Genomic DNA, 12,661 nt, shown 5'->3' on the forward strand with positions numbered 1-12,661 from the left:
GCGCTGAGTGCCAGGTTCCCCTCTGTGTTACCTGCTTCTTCGATTACCACAGCCAGAAGCAGTTCTAACAGTGCAAGTGTGGAAGCAGAATGATTTGGAAATAATGTGTAAATAATGTGTAAATAGCAGGTGAAAGCAATGGATGTTCAGTTCATATGATTGAACAGTGTATTATAGTTTTATCTTACTGAAAGTGACAGTGAATAACATAGTGTAAGTAAAATAGAAGGGTAAATATTGAAAACAGAATAGAAAATGTAAATAGTAATGTAAGTAATTAGTAATATAAGAATATGAGTACAAATAATTTATGTTATAACAGTGAAAGTGAATCCGTGGCTCTCTACATATTTTACTGAATGAAAAATTGAATGACTTCAGTGACAATAAACTAATACGACTGAAGGAAACTTATGGAGAAAGACTCCAGATGTATATAAGTGTGATATAGTAATAGAAATATAAAGTGTGAGGGGTTTTATGAATAATAAATGACAGAGTACCTAGAGCGAACTAGCGCAAGTGCGACGATCAGACGCGCTCGTAATTTCCATTGCTTTCACAGTGTTTTTTTTTTTTTGGAGTATGGATCCCAAACTACTTAAAAATTATAGAATAGTGTTTATAGTGTTTGTATCTGGCTGTGGTAATCATTTTACAGGTTGTCGGGAAGTGTAAAGTGGAGACTTCGTTACCCTACTTCAGAGGTCTCCACAAGTCCTACGGTAACCGACGAAGGCTCAACAAACATTCCAGGAGAAAGCTGAAGGTATGTGCCATAAGCATATTTAATTTTATTATTCTAGGACTAATAACTGATTTTTGGCAAATATTTTTTGAGAGTCTGTCAGAGCCCGAATAACCCCGCGGGACACGCAAAACATTGGTAAACAAGCCCGCGGTGTAGGGGTTAAAGTGACAGAATTATAGCACAGTTTTTTATGGTAAACAGAGCAGCCATGGGAAAATTCAGTGATATGAATGTAGGCCTTTGAAACTGCAGATGGTTTTTGTTGTGTATCTTTTGCCGTTTTCTGGTGATGATTCGGCATAATATATTGGCTGAGTTGACTTTCTATGAACTGAATAAAATCAGGCATGGTAAGCTGGAATAGAATGTGAAGTTCTTTATTCTCAGCTAAAACATTAATTGCAAGAGTTCAACATTTTTGGTGCCCATGTGGTGGTGACCATCATCTACTCACTCATTGTAGTGCTGCCTACTTCTTTCACTTTTATCATTCTTTTTTTATGTTTGCCTCCTCTCTTCCTATTTCACTCATCTTTCCTGTCACTTTCTATTACTCTTCATTCCATTTTAGGTGCCTTTACATTGAATGACAACCCCAATGGTTTCCTGTAGGCCAGGAAACTATATAATACTGGATGATAACCATATAACCAACTCATACGTGTTCCCTATGTGTCAAGAAGTGGATTGGGCAGGGTTTATTGTCTATCTGTCTATCTATCTATCTATCTATCTATTGCCAGACGCCTTAATCCTGTACGGGGTGGCCACAAACAAATCGCCTCCACGTCGCCCTGTCCCTCCCCATAAAACAACTCAGTGCAGGTTAAAACTGCCGTCTTCATGCAGTCCACCATCCTTCCTTAAGTGTGATGGGAAGTTGATGGACATTGGTATAACTGGGCAACTCCACCATGCAGCTGTATTGGTGACACCTCATGAAGACATCCTTCTCCAGCCTGATAGTTTTTTTTTTTTTTTTTTTTTTTTTTTTAGGTTAGATACAACCTTCATAATTAGTATGAGAGGTCTTTCATAGTTTAAATATAGTTGTCAATTAGTTTGGCCATGTGGAGAGAATAAAGAAAGCTACTGACTAGGAGAGTGTATGCTAGTGAGGTGGAGGTATGACCGAGGATGAGATGGAAGGATGTGGTGGAGAGACACTATATGAGTGAGGGGGGTTGAGTTAGAGAAAGGGAAGGCTGATTGCAGGAGACAAATTGACATGAAGGTAATTTTTAGTTACCACCTCTTCCAGGATTAAAGCATCCATCGACTGTTCGGTAGATAAATAGGTAGGTAGATAGATAGATTGGACAATCTGAAGATACCGTTTTACTCTAGTCTACCATCCTCCTCTTGAGGGATAGGGAAGAAGTTGGGGGACCTGTGTATAATTGGATAGTACAGTTACCCAGTTATAATCAGTTTCAAGACATGAAGGAGGCCTGCTTCAAAATCATTATAAAGCCAGAACAACTGTCACAATAAGTAAAGAGCATGGACAAATAACCATGAATACAAATAAAAAAGGACATAATTATAAAAATGAAAAAGGACAAATAATCGTAATCATAAGTAGAGAACAGTCATAAATTAAACAGAAAACAATAACCATAAAAAATAAAGCAGAGACATAATACAATTGCATCTGTACGAGTACTTATGAACTTAGTTGGGACTGGGTTGGCCCATAATTCAGAAAGTTAGAACATGAAATTTGCCAATACTGTACTGTTTACTCTCGACAAAAATGTACTAGCTAACCATTGGTGAAGATATGAACTCTGGTAGCAATTGAAGCAGAGTATTTTTATTTATTTATTTATTTTTTTTAAAGTATTCTGTACAGTACAGTATGTACAATCTTTGGTAGATAAAATGCAAGAGCTGTAATTCAGCAAGCTTCCTGAAAAGCATTTACTATACCTCCAAAAGTTCCAAATATGAATGATTGTGAGTTGGATTGCAATACATCAACGTTAAAAACTTTTTGAGTATACAGCACATGTCTGTGTGTTGGAGTTTGTGGTTGGTTGTGACAGCTCTTTGTATTATAATTCTTTTATCTTAATTGGGCCTAAATACCAGTGTTTACCTTATAGCGTAGTCTTTGTACCTCATTGGCAGAAAAAGACATTGCTTTTGCTCAGCCACTTATCTGTAGTACTTCTTCATGACTGTGATCATGCAGACAACCATCCCAAGTTCAAACTTCTAAAAGCATGAAATAATTCCAGTGTTCAAGTGCATTACAGCTGCCCAAACATGGCTGTTTATGAATTTTACCATTTGTTTAATTGATGCTCAGACAACATTTAGCAGTCCACGTGCAGTCCCTGAATTAATTGCAGGTTGACAGTGCATATGTGTTCCTCTTAGACTACACTAATTTGAAGTTTTAATTCTTGACAGTGGCCACTAAAATGCAATATATTAGTAATTTTGAATGCAGTGTTCCAAAAATAGAAGTATGTGAAATTTCCATTGTACAAAATTGCAAGACAGTACATTTTTACAGAAGTTAGACAAGTGCAACCAGTTCCCAAGAATCCATTATGGAATTGGAGGTGTAATATGTTATAACAAAGTAATGAAAAGCTTTTTTACTTGATGGTGAATCAGATTTGGGAATTATCTAATGAAAGTCATTGCAGAGTGTTTCAGTCAGCTGATTATGTCCCCAGGTTTTAAGTATTGTAAGAAGAGTAAAATCATTTTATTGTTGTTTTGATAAAGCATCCTTGCCTTTTTCAGCCACATTAATTTGATTATCCTTATTCAGGAAAATGGAAACAAGAAGGTTTGATTGAAAAGGGGACTAAGTATCAGTATGAACGGAAAGGCTGGTTGCATATTTATTTGTTCGTGTCGTCTGTTTATAAATTATAATGGCTCCAACATGCATGCTTGCATGCATCAGCCTTTGTCACCAAATGGCGGCCCTCCATGTGGCTCGATGGATTGAGAAAAAAAATCATTATTTGAATCCATACTAGAGTACACCCTTCTAAAGCAGTCAGTTATTTCTAAAATTAAAATACAGCTTCAACCCTAGTTTCAACTTGATAAGGTTGACTCTACTGTAGTCTCAGTCTGTTATTACAACTTTGTTTTCAGCATGGAATGGTTATCAAATTTAGGCCAATTAAAAATGAAAGGAGTTTAGGTAATGTAAACGTGTAGAATTCAGCTGTAGTCTACCTTCTTGTTGGCTTCATAGGGCTGCAGTTGAAAACTCACTCATGCATGCATTGGCCTTGGTCACCTGATGGCAACTCTCCCCGCTGCTCGATTTCTTGCAGCCTTTCTGATCAGTTGCTGATCCCTGGTGTCACACTGATGTTGTCCCAGTTTGTTTTTGGTGTACCTGTCACAATAGACATAGCACATTGCTGTTAGTTATTGAGTTTTAAGGCTCTTAGGTTTATGGTTAGGTTGTACTTAAAGGACTTTTCACCAGACTTTCCCTTTCATTCAGTTATTTTTCCTAGTATTGCTTGAAGGAAATTATATGGTAATTTTCATTTATAGTTCACAGCATTGACTTACCAGTGGTTTTTGTCCATTTTCAGCATATTTTCCCTGGGTGAATTGTGATTTAAGACAGTGCTGTGTCTCTACACCCCTTTTGTAACTTTTCTTTTTGTGACTAGCACCATAAACTAGTGTTAATATCTTGCACAGTAACAGCTCATTGCCAGAACAAGAGTACAGTATTTTACTATAGGTTTGTTCTTATTCCATAACATTTCCCTTAGTCAGCAGCACCATTGGTCACAGGTCATTGTCAGATTAAAAATGTATTTAACTATAGGTCTGATCTCATTCCATAGCACTTCCAGTAGTCATTAGCACCATATGTTACAGGTTGTTACCAGATTAAGAGTGCATGTTACTATAGGTAGATCTCATTCCATAACACTTCCAGTAGTCACTAGCACCATGTGTTGCATAGCACCATATGTTGCAGGTCGTTGGCAGAATTAGACATTTTTTCATTACTTTCACCATACCTTAGAGTTAATCTGTTGTCACAGCTTACCTTTCAAGATGGAGAGATGGCAAATTTAGGTATAGTTACAGGGGAGAGCATAGATAAAGCCTTTCCATGCACCAGCACTTCACTCTGTGAGAGCCAACAGCCAAATGGTTTGCCTGACTCACTGCAGACTCAGGTTTGAAGCTTCACTCATTCTTAGTTCCATGTCAGTGAAGCATAATCCCCGTATAAAGTAGCCACTCTGAACAGGGATTCATTTTAATTGAAGCTTCAAATCAGTTTCATCAGCCAGTATCTCCTTTCTACCTATCTCCATATTTAGGTGGGAATAAAGGTCAAAGTAATTTTTTATCCCTCCTTTCCTTGATTTAGGTGGAGTTATATCTATTTTCCCTCAGTGGATCTATTTCTCCCCCATTTATCCATCATCCCCCACACCTCTCTATCCCCCCCCCCCAGTGGTTTATTGTCCCCCAATGGACCCACTTTCCCCAAAGGACCCATTTTTTTCTTCAGGGCCCTATTTCACCTTGCAGCTTCTTTCCCTATGGACCTATTTTCACCTAATGACCTATTTTATTTTCACCCAGGGATCTGTTTGTACCTGTGGACCTGTTTTTCTCCCATGGACCTATTTTATTTCCTCAGACCTATTTATTTTCACCCATGGACCTATTTTATTTTCCCTCAAGGACTTACTGTCACCCATGGACCTATTTTACTATCACCCAGGGACTTACTGTCATCCATGGACCTATTTTACTATCACCCAAGGACTTACTGTCATCCATGGACCAATTTTACTATCACCCATGGACCTATTTTACTATCACCCAAGGACTTAATATCACATATGGACCTATTTTACTATCACCCATGGACCTATTTTACTATCACCCAAGGACTTCCTGTCATCCATTGACCTATTTGACTATCACCCAAGGACTTACTGTCATCCATGGACCTATTTTATTTCCACTTATTTTTCACCATTGCATGTATTCCCTTCTTGGACCTACTTTCCACATAGACCTATTCCCCCCATTGAGAGGCAACTGTATCTTTCATGGACCTATATCCTTCCTTGGAGCTATTTTTGATACTGGGTCGGTCTCTGTCTCTGTCTCTCTCTCTCTCTCTCTCTCTCTCTCTCTCTCTCTCTCTCTCTCTCTCTCTCTCTCTCTCTCTCTCTCTCTCTCTCCAATATTGTGTACAGTGACAGTATTCTAGATAGAGCAGTAGCAGTTTTACATGTACAAAGGTCCTCATTCTATTTCCTTGCCCCATGAAGGGAGAAAGGTGGACTGCAAGAGGAAAATATCTTAAGCCTGCAGTCCACTAGGTTTGTAGTTCAGATGAGCCTAGGGTTGTAACTGCTATTAGTATACTACCCTCAGTATACATACCTGCGACCCTCTTCAGCCAGTCACCCTCCCCCTTCCTTTCATCATATCCAAACATACCAGTTAACATCTCTTTCCCAGTGGTACTCTGCCAGTTCTCTCACAGCACACATTTCTCAGAACTGTTACACCTTGGGACCCAACAGTTCTTTGTATGCCTTTACTTGGCAAGAGATTTTCCTATTGCAGCTTACTTCCCCAAGCTCATTGGCAGTGGAGCCTCCCTGTTGTATCAGTATCACCACATGAAGGCATCCCCCACCAGCACTGGTTTACACTTCCCAGACCAACACAGCTGATAGGTGGAGGGGCTGGTTGTGTAGGAACTTAAAGAATTTTGAGTGATGATATAGGGTGTTTAAAATGATTGACATTTCATAGGTAATACTGAAAGTTCATATGTTTATTTATTCATTTATTTATTTATTTTCTTTACAGAAAAATTGGATATAAAAGCTCCTTTGGTGTATATAAATGCTGAATTAGCATTGTCACCAAGTTTTTAGTTCTAGATACCTGAGAAAGGTGTGAAATATTGATACATATTGGTGGCATGTTGAGGCCCCAGGTTCATCTGAAGATAAACGTAGTGGACTGGAGACTCAAATTGTCCTTCTGCAGCCCACCGTAACTTGTTCTGGGGATAGGGGAGTGGTTGAGGGAAGTTAGTATAACCAGGCAGTGGAGCTGCTTGGTTAATGTATCCATTGAGCATTGAAGTCTTACTGTACAAGATGTTAAAAAAAAAAAAAAAAATTGTCTACATTAAAAAAAAAAAAAAAAAAATCATCAATGTGTGTAGGTCTGTAAGCATTTGTATGTACCCAGTATATTTCAGAGGATTCTATAGTGCATCATTATCATAAAATGTATATTGTGTGTGTAGGAGTTCTGTAAGCATTTGTATGTACTCAGTATATTATTTCTAAACCATCTGTTGTTCATCATCATAAAATGTATATTATCATGGAAAGGCGTGAATGAAGGCTGGCATGTGTGAAATCAATGGTTGTCAGTACTGTATTTCATTAGGCTGCCTTGTTATACCCATGCATTATACCATTGCTCAAGTGAATAATGCTGCTTGTTATTGAAAAGTTATGGCTTTACATTTTATTTTATACATGAATTCCATTTAATGCACAGCTGACATCTAACCATTTGTTAGTGTTGTGGCCTAAGCGTCATACGATATAAACCCAGTGTATCGCTGGTTGAAATGGTCCCCTCTGCAGTCCACCATTCTTCTTTGGGGGGATTGGTAGAGAGTTGAAGGGCATTTGTCGTAAAAACTTTGTATTTGCTTGTGGTTACTTGTAGTGAAGTTTTATATATATTAGACTTGTGGACGAGCAGTTATTATACTGGAGTAGCTTGTAGTAGATAATCTTCTTTCCCATTTGTCATGTAGTGACAGGAGAGGTAAAGAATAGTATGGGACTATTTTTATTTGTCTTGGAAATATTAACGTCTCTCACACAGAGCGAAGTATAGAGTCCAGTCCCGCTCTCTCTCTCTCTCTCTCTCTCTCTCTCTCTCTCTCTCTCTCTCTCAAGTTACCAAGCCCTTCTCCCTGCGACCTGTCTCTTCTAAGGCCTCTCTCCTTCTGCTCCTGCCTGTTCTGTGGCTAACCTCCCTCTGAGCTCTCTTTCCTAAATTCTGGTGTAGCAGGGGTTGTATCACGTGTGTTCCTTGTGAATGGAAAGTTCTAGAAGCCTGTGTGTGAGTATGTGTGTATGTGTGTGTATGGTCACTAGGCGCTGTCGTGTGCCTAATAAGCATTCCTTGAGTTAAGAGTGTGTAAGCATGTTTAGCATTGCTCGATTCTCGCAGACACAATACCTTCTCATCATCTGACTCCCTGCTTCTATCTGTCTCTCTATCTATCTATTTATTTATCTATCTATTATGATTTGTAATTATAATATGGAGTCCTGATATCTGCTCGGTCACGCGAAAATGGCGTACCATTGACAGTTAATAGTCCTAACATATTAATACATATTATATACACATTATAATGAACCTATAAGCTAAGTAAGTGAAATACATAATATTGTAAAAGTAACATAATTGTATGAATATTGTATACATATGATATAGTAAAAAGTGATTATTCAGTAATATTACATTTTAAACAAGTTGTATACATATTTGAATAAATGCATTAAAGTAAATTATTGAACTGTAATACAGTATGTACTTGGGTTATTGTAGTGAAATGCATACATGCAAGAAAAAAAAAATAGTTTAAAATTAAGATTATGGTAAGAGTTATTAATATTTCATTTAAAGATAATGGTACTGGTCTGCCATACATGGGTCATTCTTCTTTGTATTTTTATTTTTTATTTTTTTTATATATATATAATTAATACTATATACAAAATATATACACTTCATTCAGGGTGGTTAACTTTGATGTTAACTCTCCCCCCACTAAATAATAACTCCAAATTAGCAATTCTTGCATGCATTCTGTGCATTGCGAACAGCAGTACTGCAACTACAATGCAGACGATTATAAAGACAGTAGGTGCTGGGCTATACACATAATATGGGTTGAACATACTCAAACTCAAATCTTCCCAGGGCTTCATTGTTTCATTGATCAGCTGCATAGTTTCAAACTTAGGTGAAGTCAGCTTAATACTTGTGCTCATGTTTAAGTTCATATCAGGCAGTGGGTGGAAATGTTTGTGTGTATGATTGAGAATGGCGTAGTGATTGATGGTGCATAAAGAAGACATGGCTGGTGTAAATACCGCACAGTAGTCTGGTGCTATGTATAATCCTGAGGCTGATGTATGAGATGGTGGTATATCTGGACAGACTATGTAAACTGATGTGTTATGAGGGAAATAAAAAAACTGTGAGTGTCCAATGCGTTGATGGTGTACAAGTTTATCTGGAGCAAAAGTGAAGTTGCAGTGATGATGAATATTGTCATTTCTGATGATAGCCATTTCACAAGGGACTGTATCAGTAGGCTGAAACGTGAAAATGTACGCAGGACAAAGATGAACAGCATGTAAGGATGTGCGGCACTTTCGTTCAATCGTTGATTCACTTGCGAAAGTGACAGTGTCCCGTCTCTTGGAGACCATGATGAGTTCAGTGTCTGTGTTGATGTTGATGATGACCAAAATGTTGTTATTTTTATAGGGGAAGGGGTGTATTTGGTATACTGTGAACAGGTCTTCAGTGATGAATGGTACATGAACTACCACTGATGTTGGTGTTAGTGTTGCTTCTAAATACGGGTAATATTGCATAAATTCCCTACTGCGGAACAACGGCTTCAATTTATGTTTATGTATGCCTTGACTAACTATCTGACGTAGCTCATGAACTGGGAGTAAGTCAATTGTGATCTTGCCATCACCAGCATTCGAAATTCCTTGCATAAGTGCCCTGAAACGATCTCTAGTGTTCTCTAATTGTAGTAGAATCGTGTCAATATGTTCTGTGATGATGGAGAAGTGTTGGAAAAGTGTAACGTTTCCCTCCAATTCATTTATTTTATCTACACTCTCGAGAGCTACGTTTTCTGCTTGTTTCAGATTTTTCACAATTGTCTTCATTGCTGAGTTCTGTCCTGTGATGAATTTATCTTGGTATGTTAGTACCTGAGCTATCTTATTAAATTTGTTGTTTATTTCTTTAAGGTCATCCTCTGTAGCCAATCCAAAGATGTTCCCAAGAACTGCACCACCCAGGTCGAACAAATCGCGCTTTTGGCGAGTATGTGTGATGTTATTCCTGTCGCTCAGTACCTCCGTTCCATAAGATGGGAGATCTTGGATCATGACGAGCATAGTTGACTTCGCCTGTTCTAGTTTCCATTTCGCTAACTTTACCATTTCATTCACTTCCTTGGTGTTATGTGCTTGTGAAACATAATTTCCTATCATGAAGTCCAGAGTTCGCATCGGCGTCGCAAGTCTGTCTAGATAAGTAGGTAAGTCATACAAGGAATCTAGACTTATTTCAGTACTCATGACGTCCTTAACGATTGTAGTCGTGGCCGTTGGAGCTATGAGGCATCCTTGTCGTACTATATGTTTGGGGTCTAAGTGCGCATATCCTCTTGCTATGTAGAGGAGAATCCATAGCATAAGTCCCTTCATCGTAACCTACCGGAAAAAAAAAAAAAATCTTTTTAATTTCCTATAATGCTGTGGTCGATGATAGTGATGATGTGCGTTACGGTTGATTGTTATTTCATTTATAGAAGGAGTTTAAATCGATATTTAATTCTCGTAATGATGTACAGTAGATTTGATTGGAACAGTTGCACCTATGTTCGATTGTTTGGTATATGACCTTAATTTCTTTTTGTAATCATTGTTGTGTTCTTCCTTGGTTTCTTGAGGTACGTTCGCCTGTTCGGTTGTATCCGAGGCTGAATAATTATGTGATAATTCCCTTGAAACTCGTTTTAAATGGTCAATATGAACTTGTTTCTCCTCGCCACTTGAAAGTGACAATTAAAACTTTGTTTGCTTTTATGTTAATTACTCTGTATGGGCCCTCAAATTTTGGTGATAATTTATTGTCTCGTATGAATGACACCGTAAACAATGTCTCCTAAGCTGATAGGTGAATCATTTGCCTTCTTGTTAAATGCCTCCGTCATTTCTTCCTTGGACATCGTTAATTGTTTTTTGACTCTTTTGTGAATGTCCTGGAATTCACGTAAACGGAGTTTAGAGTAATCATCGTAATTGTATTTTGGCATGCTGTCACCTTCTAGGAGCTCATATGGTAATTTTTTATCTGTGTCATATATAATGAAATGTGGTGTGTCACCGATGGATTTATTTATAGACCCATTAATTGAGGCTTCTACTCTGGGAATCCAATCATCCCAGCTTGCATAATTTTCACTGAGAATGTGTCGTAGCACATCTAATACCTTTTTATTTTGTCTCTCTACCAACCCATTCGATGCTGGGTGATAGGCCAAAACGTTAACCTTTTTGATGTTGTATTGTTTACATATTTCTTGTAAGATCTCAGAATTAAATTTTCCTCCATTATCACTTATTAGTACCTTTGGGGTAGTAAAGCGACATATTACATTATCTGTTATTGCCTTTGCTACTGTCTCTGCCGTCTTATCTTTAATTGGAGCTAAAATGACATAACGGGAAAAATGATCCGTTGCTACGAATAAGTATAGGTTATTATTGTATGATAATGGCATCTTGAGTAAATCAACAGCGACAACGTCCCATGGTTGATGTGGTACAGAGTAATTACCCATCGGTGCAGGTGTGATTGGGTATCCTTTGTGTTTCGCACATGATTCGCATCTGTCTGTATGATTGTTTATATCTTTTCGTAATGAAGGCCAGTAATATAATAGCTGGGCTTGGTTGAATGTCTTATCCTTTCCAGGATGTCCTGCATGTGGGCTGTCGTGTATCAATCGTAATACTTGGGGTATCATGTCATTAGGTACTACCAACTGGTTAGTATTTCTTTGGCATTTTGGTTGTTTAGAGTTAATTTTGTATAATGTATTATTGACCATTGTGAATTGTTCAAGTGGGACATGCAGTTTGGGTAATTGTATGTCATCTCCACTTTCTAACTTGTATATTACTTTAGACCATATTGGGTCAAGTCTTTGTGCCTTTGCGATATCCTCATGGTTTGGGATATTTCCTTTGAGATCTAACGCCGCGACCTGAATTGTGTTCGGGTTCCAAGATAAAGCGTCAGCTACTATGTTCATTTTACCTTGTATATAATGAATTTGTACATTGTAGTTTTCAACTGTGCACTTCCATCTTGCTCTCCTCCCAGAAAGGAGTTTTTCTTTAAACATACCCACCAGTGGTTTATGGTCAGTGAATAAGTGGATTTCGTAACCATATACCAAATCTCAAAACTTTTGTAATGCAAAAATCACTGCAAGTGCCTCTAAGTCTGTAGTGCAATAATTTTTCTCCGCACCTCTTGTTTGTCTGCTGGCAAATGCAATTGGTTGATTCTTTCCTCTTTTATCTTCCTGCATCAGTACAAGCCAATTAACAGTTGCATTAACAAGATGTAACTTTTATGTAACTTTAACTACAATTATGTAACTACAATGCAGTGTCCATTTTGTGGTCATTTTTTTTTTCCAGGTTGAAGACAAACCATTGCTTAGAGTAATAGCACTCCAGTATTATATGTATAATTTTCTGTCAACTTTTTTTCATTATCTGAATTGCATTTTCCTAGCTAAGGATGGAGGAAGGTTTAATTATCTTTATACTTGTTAACTGTCATGCTGAAATGTTTTGGCAGCTATGTTTGTCTGTGAAGTGTAGTACACTGTATTGTGTACTTAATTTTCCTAACACAAGAGCATAGAGAGAGAGGGATGTAGAGGTTTATCTGATTATATGATTGTGTTATGCATTGTAAAACTGAGAGGAGTGGTGAATGTAGGCAGAGAGGAGTACTTTGAAAGACTCTGAAGTGGACAAGCTGAGAAAGAAGCAGTGT

This window comes from Coenobita brevimanus, chromosome 94 (assembly GCF_032717465.1).
Source record: "Coenobita brevimanus isolate Jiangsu-jjx chromosome 94, ASM3271746v2, whole genome shotgun sequence".
Classification (NCBI taxonomy): domain Eukaryota; kingdom Metazoa; phylum Arthropoda; class Malacostraca; order Decapoda; family Coenobitidae; genus Coenobita; species Coenobita brevimanus.